The sequence below is a fragment of the Danio rerio genome, chromosome 9, assembly GCF_052040795.2.
Source record: "Danio rerio strain M-AB ecotype USA chromosome 9, GRCz13ab, whole genome shotgun sequence".
Lineage (NCBI taxonomy): Eukaryota > Metazoa > Chordata > Actinopteri > Cypriniformes > Danionidae > Danio > Danio rerio.
In genome coordinates this window covers 7,802,501-7,820,977 of record NC_141029.1, presented here as the reverse complement: position 1 = coordinate 7,820,977, position 18,477 = coordinate 7,802,501, and the positions used below count along the sequence as shown (strand labels likewise).

At 36.8% G+C, this 18,477-nt stretch overlaps 1 protein-coding gene across 3 annotated transcripts in view; it reads right to left on the bottom strand.

Annotated features, from left to right (window-relative positions):
• tmem198aa (transmembrane protein 198aa) overlaps positions 1–18,477 on the bottom strand; it is a 49,869-nt gene that overhangs the window by 20,529 nt on the left and 10,863 nt on the right. The gene's annotated exons all lie outside the window — the stretch shown is intronic.

The window sequence follows — 18,477 nt, the reverse complement described above, 5'->3', positions numbered from 1 at the left end:
AACACACTGGCATAGAAGAGCCATCAAATGCTGACTGCCTCAGTAAACATTAGCTGAGGAAAAAAAAATCTAATTCTGAATTGAAACTAAGTGGTGTAAACAGTGGTGTGTATTTTCCTCAGAGGACGTATGTGCTGCTTTGGTTGACAGCAGTGCTTTAATTGCTTGTAAGAGCATCATACTGAGCATATTTTCCTAATTAGAAAGTCAATGTTTGAATTTCAAAGAGACATAAGGAGTACTTGTTAAAGCACAGAACGTAGCATTTAATGTTTCACAAAACATTGTGATGATATTAATCCACTTCACACAATACATCAAACACAAAAGGCTACAACAGAGTTTTCTTGCTTTAGAAAAAAAAAACCCTACAACAAAAGCTTTCGCAACACCAGCAAGATTCGTCTAGACATTATGATTAAAGGGGGAAATTAGATTTTTCCCATTTCATTTATGTGTTGATTCTCTCAGCAATTTCACACATGAAGAACTATACCATAGAGTTCTGGAGAAAAAACAAACAAACCACTTCAAAGTTATCATTGGTAATAACGGATTAGGTATTTTGTGTTTAGAGTAAAATATTCATTTGCGTTTTATTTGATAAAATACTGATAATGTGTATCTATATAACATACAATAGTGGGTCAATATTAAAATATTCGATGGATGGATGGATGGATGGATGGATGGATGGATGGATGGATGGATGGATGGATGGATGGATGGATGGATGGATGGATGGATGGATGGATGGATGGATGGATGGATGGATGGATGGATGGATGGATGGATGGATGGATGGATGGATGGATGGATGGATGGATGGATGGATGGATGGATGGATGGATGGATGGATGGATGGATGGATGGATGGATGGATGGATAGATAGATGGATAGATAGATAGATAGATAGATAGATAGATAGATAGATAGATAGATAGATAGATAGATAGATAGATAGATAGATAGATAGATAGATAGATAGATAGATAGATAGATAGATAGATAGATAGATAGATAGATAGATAAACACTTAGTTATACTGACCTATTGTCATTTTCTGTCAGTGATTTAATTTTATATTATCAAAAAGTTGAACCACTTCGATTTTACAGGTCATTTCAGTTTACGTCAATTAGGAGAAGTTTCACAAGCTAATTTTAAGAGCACGTGATATGATTGACTGCAGCTGGCCACCCATCTACAATCATAAGTTAGCCAATCAGATTAATCCAAACTCACTATAAGTAGCCTGGCTAGAACTACTCCCTTATTTTCGTTTTCCGAAGAAACCCCCCATCCACCCCTTTTCCTCCTTTCTTGCTTTACCACGGAGAGCTCTTGAGAACCATCTGATCTCAAACTCCTCTAACATGCTCATATGGACCAGGAGGGAGCCCCAAGCTCAACTATCTCCGAGCTCAGGGTTCTCTCCCGAGACAGCATGCCAAACCTGCTAACATTTGTCAAACAATATCTGAGTGTGAACTCTTGAAACAGACTTAAAACAAAGTAATATAACGAAATGTAAAAACATACATTATCATTGCTTTTTAAAGTAGATAAGTGTGATAATGTTTCTAATAGAAATTTTAAACACGTTACAAGTTTAGTTTGTATCATTTTAATTTTAATAACTTCACAGAAAACATGTACCAACCCAGCAAACATCATAACACGTTAATATTAGGTTAGTTTTAGGTCACCAGCATCTAAGGACAATGTTGTTTTGACATCCAATAATGATGTGAAATGACGTGTTTTTTTTTTGTTTGTTTGTTTGTTTGTTTTTTGTTGATTTTCAGTTGTATTGTGTTAGAAAATGACCAAAAACCAACGTTGAGCCAACATCTTAAACCAAAGTCATATTGACATCAAATACTGACATTTATTTGTCAGGTTTGGAAACCAAAACCCAACATCTGATAGACGCCATAGTGGCAACGTCCACACAACGTCAAGCTGTAACATCATTAGACGTTCATGTTTTGTTGTTTTTAGGTTGCGAAAGTAACCAAAATGCAATGTCTGTTCAACATTGGACATTGAAGTTGGTCTGACGTTGGGTTCTGATGTCAACCCAATTTTACTTTTTAAACAAAATGCAATGTATCATGACTTCGGGGTACAACGTCAATCTGACGTCACATTGACATCCTGTGCCTGCTGGGAATGAATAAAATATAACTGATCCTAACTGGTGGTTATTTTTTCAGTACAGTATAGCTGTGCTTGATGTGAAATTGCAGGAGAAATCAACATATAAAAATCTGCATATAAAAAAGGCTTACAGATCACTGGCATCCCGAAATGCCCTGAACCTTATTTGAATTCCGTTTATGAAAGAAACATGTTTATAAATATAAATAAACAGGATATTTTAGTCAAAAACTGCAAATGCATGTTTAATCTTTCTTGAGTTGTGTTTGACTGTGGCTTGAAATGACATGATTCAGCTTAAAAACCTGTTCAAAGCACATTAGAGAAAATGATTACGATCCTACACACACATAACTTTGGGGTATTCATTATTTGAATTCCAACTAAAATAACTCAGACTCATGACATACACATAAACCTGCCCTTCAGCGTGTATTTTGGATCTGACAGAAACAAACACGCTCCATTAATGAACAGCGACGTGTTATTTTCATCAGCGGCTAAAAAGCTGAGCCGAAAACACTTTATTTACATCGTGACGCATATTTCAGGACAATACAGCTCTTCAGCTCTTGTGACAGAAAGCCCTGCAGTCTCATATTGTCAATGAGGCTACGCATTATCATTTCCAGTCATTTACCACATGCGAGAGAGCTTTTGCTTGAGCTGAGATTTTTCCAGAGCAAATGTTGTTGAAAACACAGCTTTTATATAACCAGGATAACAACACATCACTTCCTGTTTTGTCACAAATAGTGTAATTCTGGGATGCTACAAGTTATACATGATTTAGCGGAGATGAGGAGAGCGACCTGCCACCATGGCAACAGCATGAGAACCAATCAGTGTTTTAGCCTGTCTTGCTGTTTTTTCAGTGCTGGAGAGTTTTTTTTTTCTCCCCTAAAGCAAACCCTCGTCCTCTGCACACAAAACGTGCAAATAACAATTTTGCCCAGATGGGAAATCCTTGGAAAGAGCGATTGAGAAAGACTGATCAAGAAACCAATAAAAAGGAAAAATAAGATTAAGCTGGTAGATATGCTTTGTAACATGGGTGCTGGTAGGCATGGGCCGGTAGATTCGGATGGTATGATAACCTTGGATAAAAATATCACAGTTTGACATTATTGTTATTATTGCTCTAAAATATGTTCTTTTTAAATGGCTGGGTAAAAACAGGGTTTCTTCTAGTTTCATCACGTCAAATTTAAGACTTTTAAAGAACGTTTTAAGACCAGTATCAATGAAATTTCAGACTATCACAGGCCAAAATGCTAATAATTTTCTGTAATAACAAGTGAATTTTTTTACTTGCCCAATTAAAATAAAAATTTAGTTATTTCTTAGCCACATATTTTAAAAAATGTGTCAAAATAAGCAAACTCTAGTTATATACATATATTATATTAGCATAACCTTAAAGGGCCATGAAACCCCCTCGTTTCAGCAGGGTGTTTTCACACCTCTACTTTGGAAAAAGTCAGAAAAGTGGGCGTGTCCAGCTCTGTTTAGGGGGGAGTGTCGGAGGAACTAAAGTGGGAGGGTGTGGGAGTGTCTATTTGGGCACGCGCGAGTTTCAGAGTCAAAATACACACACACACACACATACAGGAGAAAGTGATGGTGTTTAACCTACATGGACATCTGTAGTCGAATTATTTGCCAAATGATTAAATGGTTGACTTTAACTGCAGTTTGGCTCTTTCATTCAGGGAATTCATTCATGCCCCTCGCGACACACGAGATATTTGATTCGAGGAACTGCTGTAAGCGTGTATTTTTCATGCAATGTTTTATACCGCACGGCGAATGAGAGAAAAAAACCTCCGCATTTCCCTGAAACTTAGATGCACACGACAGGTAGTGTCAGAAAGCCGCGCGTGTTATTTGGTCACTAAATGCGGTAAAAACCCTACATGAGGTTAAAGTTTGGTTGTGGTGCTAACGTGTTTACACTCTGTGCAATAGTTTGTTAGATACGTACAAACTGAATAAACAAAGAGCACTGGTCGCTCACTTACCAAATCTGTAGAGACAGGACAATCACCAGCAACTAGAGCCGCATCTTTATGAAGAGAATACTACAAACGAATCCAGATCTCAGCATTTGCAGATGAGAACAGCTCTCAGGTAAACAATGTTCTTCCTTAGACACGTAAGTTATTGTTGTCGCTCGTCGCGTACACTGTTAATCCACACGTGACTCTGAGCTCTCACAGAGAGAAAATGAAAACAAAACTTAACTGCAGCAAACTATAAAAGCAACACTTCACGCTTGTTTTGCCAACACAACGTGGCGTCTCTGTCCTGAAAACACGGTGATAGTAATGAATATTAATGAAGTTGCACAATAGAGCGCGCTGATTGGTTTGAACCAAGCCTTACTCATGCATTAATGCATCACACTGTAAGACGTAATAAGACACACTCTGGCACAGACGTCCAGTCTGCACGCTGGAATACACGATATTATGTCATGGCCGTGACGCAGCTTCAAAAATTCGTTTCAAACCGGAAGTACGAATTTGCTTGAAATAACGCAAAAACAACCAATTTACACTTTTTAGTGAAATATAGGTGTCTTAATAGTGTTTTTAGCAGTGTGGGACACATATATGACTGTCAACAGCTCAAAAAATGTGTTTTGGTGTTTCATGACCCTTTAAAAGCTATAGTAAACTAAATTAATGCACAACATTAATTACATTTTTTAGAATGTAATTTTTATTTCCTGATGTTCAATAAAAAATTTTCAGAATTCTGAGGTCTAAATCAAAATTATTATTTATTCTGAGGGTAACTACACCTTGAACTTGTTATATAAAATGTTATATTAAAATAAATGAAAAAAAATTATATATATATATATATATATATATATATATATATATATATATATATATATATATATATATATATATATATATATATATAGCATACGTGTGCGTTTGACGCAGAAGTATAAATCAGCCTTTACCTTCTATGTGTGATTTGACAGTAATCACAGGACTGATTTTTCTAAACCCTATAGACAGGGAAAAATAGAAAGTGACTGCAGGTTGAAGGAAACTAGTGTAGTAAAAGTACCAATACAGCACTTAAAATGTACTCACAGGAAAGTAAAAGTACACATTTATAAAACTACTTAGTAAATTAAAATTCCTGAGAAAAACTACTCAAATACAATAATTTGATCATTTGTAATTAGTTACTTTACACTACTGCTGTACAGTTCAACAGTAGGAGAAGCGTTCTCGCTTTAGTCGTTTGATATGCACTGACACAGTCAAATATTTTGCTGAACAGATCCACGACTTTTGACAGTAATAAATGTTCATCAAAGTCCTTGTGCTGCAGGTATTAGGAGGTTTGCTGAAGGTGCAGCTGTCGTGCAGTGAGGGGTTTGGGTCTTCAATAAACTATGAACTATTCGTGTTCATTGAAAAGTAAGAACGATTAATAAATTCATACGAAACAGTCCCTTAAATAAGACGTCGCTTCTTCAGTTTCAGGCTCAGGCTACATTTAGGTTTATGCACTTCTACGTGATTGATATCCAACTATTTATTCCACTCTGATTTTCAAGAATAATTTACAGTTAAGTTTGGGGGTAGGGAATAGTTATGGATTACATTTTCGAACAAAAATGATGTTCCAGGATCAACACAGATGTTAATCCAGGATCACATCGTACTCGGCAAAATTGTGACACGCTTCAGCTTTGCACTCATACCACAAGTGTACGGCACTAAAGCCCATCAGAACTACGCTATAGCATACCTCTTCCAGCCAGGCCAGGGCTGGTCAACTGAACCGTGTATGGGCCCGATTCGGAGCACTCACACCTCTCAAATGAACTGGGAAACATGCCCGGGCACAGTTCGGATTGCATAGTGCACCCTAACTAGTCATTGAACAAATGACCAGCCTGGATCAAATACTGGCCAACTGTTACTACTGGGAATTAAGCACGACAAAGAAAGAAATAAACACCAGAAGAGAAAAGGAGAGGGAGAGAGAGAGATCATTTTATTAAGTAATGTTTGCCTTCATCCATGCATCAATGAGCTGGTAGCACACAGTTCAAACAGGCTTGAGTTATAACAAAGATAAAGAAATTGATCTGGACCGACACTCCACAACATCTCTCTGCACTCAGGCGAAAAAATTCATCACTTCAGTGGCGAGACAGAAAGGAATAACATTACATGAAATTTCACCACTCCAGCGGCTTGCGTAAAAACCACTTGCCGGTATTACTCCATCACTATGCAAAGAGCATTATTCAACACCAGCTGTCTCTGAGGGGGGAAAAAAGCATTTCTTCAACAGCTTTTAAAAAAAGAAATCTTCAATCTCTGCTGTTCTCTCTCTCTCTCCTGACGGCACCTTGACTGTGTCCAACTTCAGATCATGGGCATGGCGTCCTCGTCTGCCTCAGGTGTAGATGTCAGTCATGATGTAGAACAAAAGGCTCTATTGAGCTTGTGACTTCACATGAATATTTTACACCGACCGCCGAAAGGCCCGCAGAGAGAATGTCAGCAGATTGAAGCTCCGCCTGTGTAAACGCACAAGCATATTTTATAGTGTATATGTATGTGTTCTGCTCATTAGATGGAAAATGGCAGATCAATGTAAACAGCTGTCTGGCTGAACAAAAGCAGACAACGTGATGGGCTCGAGCCCAGCCTCAGGGGAGAGTCTCACTCAACAACTAGCAGTCTTGCTTTAGAGCACACAAAGAATTGCTTGGGATAGAAAAAACCTAATGTAAAACGCAGTGAGAAGCCCCATGTGTGCAAGTAGGTTAACTGTGTAGTTCATGTTTTGAACATGGTACTCTATTTACAACTATATTTGGAACATAGTGCAAAACTCATTGATGACAGAAAAAGGCAAACACATATCTAGCTGTAAAGAAACCAGGATAACACCTCTGAATTATGGTTTTCACGTACACGTGACGTTGATATAGAAAAGAAAAAAACTTAAATAATTAGAAATGTAAGTAAAAATTGAATTTTATTTTAAACAGCTTTCCTCCCAGATAGCCCCATTCACACAGGGCGTCAGAGTCAACGCTTCATATTCACTTTGAATGCTTCCCATTCACGTCAGGCGTTGCCGAACTGCATTGTGACGGAAGCGTCAGCCAATCAGATCGCTGTATGCATACTATGCAAATACACCAGCTAGACAGTGGCCTATTGCTGACTGAATTTCATTGGCTGACGCTGCTATGACGATCGCGTTAGCCCTAACTTCAGACAAGCCTTCAGTCAAGCGTTGTCGCTGAAGCCCTGTGTGAATGGGGCGTTAGGCTTAAAATGCCTAAAAATGACCTTAATATTTATTTTCCTACATAGGTTTTTAAACCTTTATGCTTCTTTCTTCTGTTGAAAAGAAAAAAAATATATTTAGAAAAATGCAGATTCAATGGCACTTATTGAATTCCCTAGTACGTAAAAATACAATGGAAGTCAATGGGAGCCAGCTACCACTATTTTCAAAATATCTTCCGTGTTCAGCACAGGGTGTGTAAATCATGGCAGAATACATTTTTGAATAAACTACAGTTGTCAGAATTATTAGCTCCCCCTGGTAATTTTTTTGCCCCATTTTTTTGTTTAACAGAGAATTTATTATATTTTTTTTTCAAAACATGATAGTTTTAATAACTCATTTCTAATAACTAATTTATTTTATCTGTGCCATGATGACAGCAAATAATACTTGACTAGATATTTTTCTATACAGCTTAAAGTGCTATTTAAAGGCTTAACTAGGTTAACTAGGCAGGTTAGGGTTATTAGCCAAGTTATTGTATAATGATGGTTTGTTCTGTAGATTAAGGGGCTAATAATTAAATCTTAAAATAGAGTTAAAAAAAAATGCTTTTATTCTAGCTGGAATAAAACAAATAAGACTTTATCCAGAAGAAAAAATATTATCAGACATACTGTGAAAACTTGCTTGCTCTGTTAAACTTCATTTGGGAAATATAAAAAAAAACAAAAACAAGACGGACTAATAACTCTGATTCAACTATGTCTTAAAATTTTGGATCAAAACCATATTTTCACTGTTGAATCATTCCTAAATGTATTATTTTCTTTCCTTTGCGAAGCACATGAAGCCATTTGGGCAAGTCTCTTTATGTTTTTATATCACCAAAAGTGCTTTGTTATTAATATAAACCGCTCAAACATTGCATTTCTCGAAATAAAAGAAAAAAGTAAAAGGGTGTGAGTAAATAATGACAAAGATAATATATTTTAATGATTATTTGTGGCGTCAGTGAAAACAAATGACACTTTATGACTACTGAGAACTTTGATATCTTCAAATGAGTGTTTGTCACCATTTATTCACCCTATTCTTTCCAAATATTTTTAAGTGAACAAAAATGTTAGATTTATATATGAGGTAAATAATGCTTTGTTTAATAGATGTAATATAAGACTCCAGTGTCTCTGCAAAGTTTCAGTCTAAAATACCACACATAATTTGTACTATGTCTAAAATAAAAGAAAAAAGTCAAAGGGTGTGAGTAAATAATGACAAAGATAAGATATTTTAATTATTATTTGTGGCGTCATTGAAAATAAATAACACTTGATGACTATTGAGAACTTTGATATCTTCAAATGAGTGTTTGTCACCATTTATTCACCCTATTCTTTTCAAATATTTTTAGGTAAACAAAAATGTTAGATTGATATAAGAGTTAAATTATGCTTTGTTTAATAGATGTAATATAAGACTCCAGTGTCTCTGCAAAATTTCAGTCTAAAATACCACACATAATTTGTACTATGTCTAAAATGCTTGCTTTACAGAAAAGGGTTGTGCCTTTCAGTATGTACTTTGGATACTCTATTAACCACAAACAAATCACTTGTATGCGTTTTAAAGCCTTGCCAATTTAAACTCCGGATATATGAGAGAAAGAATATGTGGGTGATCCTACTAAAATTTGATTGACGACTTCTGGTCTAAGTCCCACCCCTTTGGTAATTAGATTTTTATCAATGTAACTAAATGCTATATGTTTTATAATTCCGGATATTAGTTCCTTAAAAATCTAATTAAAATATATTTAATAATTTCTGAAATTAGATTGTGATCAGATTAATTATATTTCCAGTAATTATACTGTAATCTAACAAATGAAATTATTTCGACTTTTATTAGAGCAGTTATTATATTTTTGTTATTCCATTAAAATCATTATAATTATATTATTTTGAATAAACTATTAATATAATATATATTATATTATATTATATTATATTATATTATATTATATTATATTATATTATATTATATTATATTATATTATATTATATTTTACATGGTTTTCTGAGCACAGAGACACAAAGCAATGAGACACAGTTCTTAATAAAATTAAGAATAACATAAAAGTCAGCAAGGTAGCTTGAATTACAGTATGAAACATTCAAAGTTATGGGAATAAAAATGATCCGTTTACATAAAACCCAATAAAAAGCTTTTGATTTTGTTCAGCAACAGAAAGAAAACCATAGGAGCTTGGAACAGCATTACAGCGAGTGAATTATTTTCATATTAGGGCGAACAATTCCTGTAGGACTCCTATGTAAATGCCCTGATTTGCATGTGAAATGAAGGCAATGAATGGCATTTACTTAAGGTTTTGGGTTTGCTGTCAGTTTCAGTATAGTTGACTTTGCCTCACTGCTGAATACCAGCCTTTTTACAAAACATTACACTGTGACAGGATCACAAAAACGACAGTGACTGCCGCAGAATAATAACACTCTGAAAAGTGCTGCACAGATATCACCAAAAAAATAATGTTAAAAATAAGCATCAGACACTATTTCTGATGTGGAATCCATCAGAAGGGTAATTTTACTAGTTATACCAGTGGTTCTCAAACTTTTTTCACTAAGTACCACCTCAGAAAAAAATTGGTCTCTCCAAGTACCACCATAATGACCTGTAATGAAATAAAGCAGTGAAGTTGGTCAAATTAAGCAGCTACAGCACTGCACAGTTCAAAAACAAGTCATATTCATATTTATACAATTTTTGATAGATTTTGAAATATATGTTGCATGTACATATGACATATTTGTAAAACTTGTTGAAATCTAAACATTAACTTGTATGCAGATTGCTAGGGAACCCGTTTTTCTCAGAGGATGTCAAGCTGACAAAACATTCCTGCACTCTGATACGAGAATATTAAGAAGCACTGCAGTGTTTGGGTGTTCTGTGTTTGAGATAATTAGTCTAACAAAGTTATATTCGATATAAAATATGAAGCTGATCAGTTACTTCTTGTCATGTGACTCGCGGTGCTGCATTCTAAAAAGTTAAGATGTTTTCAACTTGGTATCCCTGGAATATGCAAGTGCGTTGTGCTTCAGTTCTTATTCATGGTGGTTCTTTAAAGGGTCACGAAACACCAAAACACATTTTTTGAGCTGTTGACAGTCGTATATGTGTCCCACACTGCTATAAACACTATTAGGACACCTATATTTCACTAAAAAGTGTAAATTGGTTGTTTTTGCGTTATTTCAAGCAAATTCGTACTTCCGGTTTGAAACGAATTTTTGAAGCTGCGTCACGGCCATGACATAATAGCGTTGTATTCCAGCGTGCAGACTGGGCGTCTGTGCCAGAGTGAGTCTTATTACGTCTTACAGTGTGTTGCATTAATGCATGAGTAAGGCTTGGTTCAAACCAATCAGCGCTCTCTATTGTGCAACTTCATTAATATTCATTATTGTCATAGTGTTTAGATGACAGAGACGCCACATTGTGTTGGCAAAACAAGCGTGAAGTGTTGCTTTCATAGTTTGCTGCCGTTAAGTTTTGTTTTCATTTTCTCTCTGTGAGAGCGCAGCTGTAGTCACGTGTGGATTAACAGTGTACGCGACGCTCGACAACAATAACTTACGTGTCTAAGGAGGAACATTGTTTACCTGAGAGCTGTTCTCATCTGCAAATGCTGAGATCCGGATTCGCTTGTAGTCTCCTCTTAATAAAGACGCAGCTCTAGTTGCTGGTGATTGTCCTGTTTGTACAGATTTGGTAAGTGAGGGACCAGTGCTCTTTGTTTATTCAGTTTGTTCGTATCGAACTAAGTTAACTATTGCACTGAGTGCAAACATGTTAGCACCACAACCGAACTTTAACCTCGTGTAGGAATTTCGCCACATTTAGTGACCGGAATAACACACGCGGCTTTCTGACGCTACCTGCCGTGTGCATCTGTTTCCGGGATATGCCGAGTTTTTTTTTCTCTCATTCGCCGTGCGGTATCAAACATTGCATGAAAAATACACGCTTAGAGCAGTTCCTCGAATCAAATATTTTGTTTGTCGCGAGGGACATGAATGAATTCCCTGAATGAAAGAGCCAAACTGCAGTTAAAGTCCAGCATTTAATAATTTGGCAAATAATTTGACCACAGATGTCCATGTAAACACAGTCACTTTGTCCCCAGTGTGGGTGTATGTTTGACTCGGAAAGTCAGTGTGCCCAAATAGACACTCCCACACCATGCCTCTTTACTTCCTCCGACACTCCCCCCTAAACAAAGCTGGACACGCCCACTTTTCTGACTTTTTCCAAAGTAGAGGTGTGAAAACACCCTGCTGAAACGAGGGGGTTTCATGGCCCTTTAAGAACTTAAATTTCCTCTTTGGTCAATTTTCCTAGTTGCGTTCACAAGTGAAGTAAGTTGGCTAAAAGCAATGTCATTTAAGCACGCCATTCAACTGGTACACGTCACTGATGAATGTTATTGTAATCTGAAGTAAGAGCCAATTTAGTTCCCCTAAAATAAGTTTCTAAAACTAAAATCAATCGTATTTTGAAAAAAAAAAAAAAAAAAAAAGAACCAATTGAGTTTTCCCACCAGTAGTAACAGGAACTATAAAATTGTTCCTGTGGTATGAATTTATTATGTAGTAATTGAGGGATTTTCAAACTGTGTGTAGGCCAAGCTATCGCGCACATACCCCAGTCGTCTGAATAGCTACAGAAGGAATCCTCAATAATCCTTCAGCACATTACACTAAACGCCGCTTCACAACACCCCATTCATTAGCTCCCCACAGAGCACTTGCAGGTGTGGAAAGCAGCCTCTGACAGGTAAGATGTACAGCTCTTGCTCCCTGAACAGCCACTTACATCTGGAGCGCGAGGGAGAGCAGACGCCAGCCGAGGGCTTTGGGCAATGGAGATAAAGAAGCATCCGACCAAACTGTCCATTTCTTATTCCACAGCAGTCACCCTTGTGGAAGTCTCCTTGGCGATGGTTGCCAGGTTAAAGGGACAGACAGACGGTTGTGTAGAAAAATGCGAGCCGCAGAGCGGAGGGGTGTGTGTGAGGAAATAAAGGAGAGGAAGGGGTGATGGCGTGTGTCAGTGGGAGATAAAGAGAGCGGACACATGTATTTGAGACGGGTATGTGTGTGTGAAAAGGGCAAGGAAGGGAGTGAGAGTCTATGTGTGTGAGTGATTTAGTGGACAAGGCGATGGTCCTGCTAAACCTTGTTAATCTTGTTGAGAGCTTCTGCTCTAAATTCCATTAGCACTGCTGCGGCTTTCTCCTTCTGCTGACCTGAATGATGGTAGCAATGTGATGGCTGTTTGAATGTGCAAGTGGTCATGTGCAAAGCAATGTGTGTGTGCATTTCAGTCTGGCATGCTTTATCCACTGGCGGACCGTCGGCTCTAAACAATGACTAACCCTACAGCGGCCTCACTGTGCCTTACCATTCTGACTCAGAGGTGAGAAAGAGAACAGCCGTCGAGTCCAATAAAGGAGTTATTCAGCTCTATGGACATCATGACGACCATATCACCAAAAAACAGACAGCATAAATTCTCAAAACAGTATAATGTCATGTGTTAAGGGTTACACCAACCCAAAAAGAAATTTTGTCTTCGTTCACTCTCCCAATGTCTTTCCAAACAGACCACTCTGTTAAAAAACAGCATATGCTAGCTACTTAGGTGGGTTTTAAAACATGGATTCTGGACTAAGCTAGATCAGGATGACAGGTTTATTTATTTCTACTGCACAACTTTGGCCCAATTTAAATTGGCTATTAATGTGTTTTTGTCAATCTGATCAGGTGGACAGTGGTAAATCCAAATGTAAATAGTGTGTTAAATATTTTAAGCTTCAATTTAAGCCTCATTCAACCACTTTCAGAGGTTGACTTGTGATGTAGTCAGTTGGATAGGTAGAAATGTTAGTTCAGATCCACTGAAAGTATAATTCCTATCCATATGCTGTTAATTCACTTGCTTTACCACCTAATTATAAATCACAGGAGTTCATTCCATCAATAGTACTTGTGCAGGGTTCAACGCTAAGGATTTTTTCTACTGGTCAGATCAGGCCAATGGTTTAGATTTTTACTTGCCCGGCCAAAATTTCCACTGGCCCCACCAAGAAAAAAAAAATACAATTTAACAGCTATTTTTTAGCCACACATTTTAAATAATGTGTCAAAAAATAATACCAATAATTATTTAAATGCGAAAAATTATTTAAATAATACTTTTAAATGTTAATATATGTATAATGAGCAAAATTATGTGTTAACAAAACAAAAAGAGCAGTGTGTAAAATGGGAAGGTATTTTATTACAGTTCGAAATTATTTAACAAAAAGGTGGACCCAATCGGGCCAGTAATGATCCTGTCTACTGTCCCAAGCGTCTCTCACACTGGCCCCGGGCCATCGGGCAGTCCTTATTGTTGATCCCTGTTGTGCATCCATTTTTCATTGGTTTTCACTTCTATTCATAACACAGGGACTTAAAGCTGCACAATTAATCGTAAAAAGATCGTGATCTCGATTCGACCCCCTAGACGATCTTAATCCAGCATTTCTATGATTCTGTCAATCATATTTTCAAGTTCAGAAGAGAAGCAAAGGTGGCCGCGCAAGTCTTCACATTGTTTTACATACGTTGTTCAGCAACGTGGACACCTCCAAACTGTGTTGAAAGAGTCACATGCTGTATTTATAAGATATATTTCACCTCAAAAATGTCATTTCTGTCTTCATGTAATGTGTTTGCGATCGCAAAATCACGCGTGATGTGAGCTGACCGTCAGCTGTTACCACAGAGAGGGCGGACGCCTCTGAATGAACTAATGAAGACGTCTTTAGTGAACAGAACCTGCATAGACTGTGAATAACAGGTAATAGAGTTGTAAATAACGTTCAGTTTGTGTCACAGAGTGATCGTTTAGGAGCCGCGTGGGAAGTGAATCGCTCTAAGGATTGATAATGAAACCGAAAGGGCACACACAGTGTTGCGAGATGTAGCTGACTGATTCCAGCCCAAAAAGTATCCAAAACCCGCCGAAATGCAAAAACCCACCAAGTCTTTTGTATTCACGAAAATCACGTCAGTGACAGATTTAAAGCAGGAAATGACAGATTGTAAGCGTATGTCTCAAACACAATAATTCAACACCAGAATTATCATCAGCATTAATGACCAGGTCAGGACAAATCTAAAGTCTGTTCAAGTCCACCATTCCAAGTCTATACAAAATTTAGCTTATTAACCAACAGTACAGCTACACAAAGCCTATTGCTGTTTTACCACATGTTTGAGAATAACAACAATAATAGCCCAATCATATTACCCTTTATTTTACATCTACAGAATTGTGAGAAAATCGTGATTTTTATTTTAGGCAAAAAAAAAAAATAAAAATCGCGATTCTCATTTTAGCCAGAATCATGCAGCTCTACAGGGACTTTATCTTTTGTTCTATTGATTTTATCTACATTTTGCAAAAAAACAAAACAAAAATCGTTCACATGAAGAAAGCAAAAATATAAAAGGGCTTGGACCAGATCAACTCAGTTTGCAAAATTACAGCAGCAGCAGTCAGGTCATCGATGACGAGCTGTGCACTGGGGCTACAGCGATGCGAACAAAGCGATATATCAAAAGCAAACAGAACTCACAGGTGCATAAGTAATGCCTTTATTGTTTACCTCTGCTAGCAATCAAAATCCTGCCACTAACCACACATTGAACTTTTGTTTGCATTTGCTTTAATTGCTTTAGTTTTATGCTCCATTTTTAGCGATGATGATTCATGGTTGTATCACATGCCTGCTCAGTCCTGCAAATACTGAGTGTGGATTCAGCTTGTTAAAAAAATATCACCAACTCTGTCACTGGTTGTCATTAGGATCTCTGAAATGTGAATGTTTTGGTAAAAAAGGATTTCCAATGCAAGACCAGAAATTCCTCAGATTTCAATATAAAAATATTCATTTGTGACCCATCCACAAACCCAGTAATAAGTGTCTTTTTTTACAATTATACATCTCATGAAACTGAATTAATAAATATTTGGCCAACATACAACTATTAAAAAATCTCAAGGTCTAGAAAAATATCAAAATATTGAGAAAAGGTCTGCAGAATTTTTCAAAACAAGTTCTGAGCAATACATATTATTTATTCATCCATTTTCCTTCGGCTTAAGGCTGATTTTTACTTCTCTGACACGCACAAATCATCAAATTGAAAAGTAACTATGTTTTTAAATGTGAATGTTTTGTGTTTACCTTTATGGTTAATGTTGTTGCACGTCTGCTGGTTCCAGCCTCTGAATGAGCGAGATTTAGCTACTTGTATATTAAGGTAAAAAACAAAACACCAGCAAAGAAACTCGACACAGAGGAACATAGCATAACCTACTGCCAGTTTCCATTTCGGAAGTGCAACACAAATAACACGCAGAAGTATAAACGCATGGCAGCATGCAAGACATGCACCGTGGGTTACGGCGATCACTCGACACAGAACTAGCCTTTAGTCCCTTATTTATCAGGGGTCGCCACAGCGGAATGAACTCCCAATTATTCCATCATATGTTTTTTACAGCGGATGCCCTTCAAGCCACAACCCAGTAGTGGGAAACACCCATACACACTCACACTCATACACTAGGGCCAATTTACTTAATCCAATTTGCCGATAGTGCATGTCTTTGGATTGTGGGGAAACTAGAGCACCAAGAGAAAACCCACGCCAACCTGGGGAGAACATGCAAACTCTGCACAAAAATGCCCCCTGGCCCAGCCGGGATTTGAACCAGTGACCTTTTTACTGTGAGGCGATGGTACTAACCATTAAGCCACCCCAAATACATATTATTAATCAAAAATAAGCTTTTAATATATTTACAGCAGGGAAATTACAACTAAAATGACCTTTACAAAGGTTATTTGACATAAAAGTCAATAATTTTGGCCCATTATACTATATATAATTATATGTTTGCCTACATGTTTGCCTGTACATATATGTACCTATATGTATTATATGTTTGCTTATATGTATGTCTTCCAGGGTCAGATTTGTGTTTTTGAATGCAAATAAAACTATTACAGGTTGAGAATGAAATAAGAGGTTCCCTGTGGTGCATTAATATTTTTTTCTTTTGATGCTGAAAGCACCATTCACTATCATTTACTGTCAGCTCTCAAAGCGTAGTGCTGTTTTTTTTTTTTATCCATTCTGATGAAAACAATAACAGCATATGGCATTGAAACAACAACATCACACGTGAGTTATTATCAAATATATATTTTTGGCTGAGCTACTGCTTTAAGACTGCTCTTTGCTTATGTGTGTGTGTGTGTGTTGTTTTAAGTGTGTGATTCTGAGCGCAATCATCATTAGCACCGTAATCACCACCTAAGCGCCTAATATGCAGCTGACTTCATATCACAACTGGCCTCCTCGACTACGCAAGTCCAATCCTGCACTGATTAAAATGCTGTAGAGTGAAACACACCACTCTAACATTTTCATTGGGAAAAGTACATTGCATCAGCATCGGGGCTAACAAAGCACTCTACGCTCTTGGTGCACAGTCAAGCTGGGAGGCCCCTGGGTGAACCCCTCCAAACTCATTCCACTTTTCACATCCCGTACAAAAGAGAGCGAGAAAAAGGGTTTGTGATAAAAGCCAGTGACTTCAAAGAACATACAGCATGAAGGAAAAGTACAAAAGCGGAGGCAATTTCGCACTTCTGATCCAACAATTCATCATCATCTGTTATTCATTGTTTTCATTGTTTCATTACGGGTCGTTTTAACGCTGATTGCTCTTGATTGTGCTGTGGGTGGATCCCTAATCAATGGGCTCCGCTCACAATTGGTCGTTAGCATGTAAATCCGAGCAAACAAATGAAGTGAGTACATAACGTGATTATGCTGCATTACATTTGTCTTAATACACATGTGGGGCGAGCAGATTCTATTGCACACGCAAATACAAACGAAACAGGCTTACAAAAAGGGCTGAGTGACCTCTGCCACCGACTTTTGTGTCTGAATCAAATGCTTTGGTGATTTTCCCAGGCTGCTCTTGGGGATGATACAGAGCATCTATTGAGCTATTCTTGGCTTGGCTCTGAACAGAGTCTCTGAAAGTCCACTGGAGCAGAAGTGGACAGAGTAAAGACAGGCCCGAGGGAAGAGAGGGTGCTATCCGGTATGTGAAGGAAGAACAAAATGCAGAAAATAGGAAAGAAGCAAAAAAAAGGAATGAACAGACAGGGGACTGTTTATTGAGAGATATATGAGGGGAAAAAACACACGTAAAGTGCTTCAATTCACCATGCAGCCATAATCAACATCCAAAAAAATTAATAAAATCCTATACATAAATCCTCCTTATGAAAACTTCTGTGATTTGAGGCTAATCTTCAGATTCACAGATGGACAAACTAATTAGAGGAAATCAACAGGCAAAATTAAATTTAGTCTGCCAAATCTGAGGCATATGAAATTAAGATTGTATTATTGCAGTGTTTATTATAAATTATTTAACCGTGCAGAACATTATTAATAATAATATAATTAATAATAATAATTAATAATTTATATTATTTAAACTGTGTATAAGTCTAATGTAACCTTTTGAAGACCTATACATCTGTATGATCAGAAATCATAAACCTTTTGTACACAGTCTAATACAATTCTTCTTCAATCTAATTAATAAGCAAAAAGCCCTTTGAAAACAAATATGAATATATATATATATATATATATATATATATATATATATATATATATATATATATATATATATATATATATATATATATATATATATATATATAATGGACAATTACTTGCATAAATTTATTAACTATTCATACATTTTCAGGTTAAAATAAAAGTGCATATCAGTACCCAAATGTCCCTAAAAGTAGCTTTGAGGTACAAATATTTACCTTTTGAAAAGGT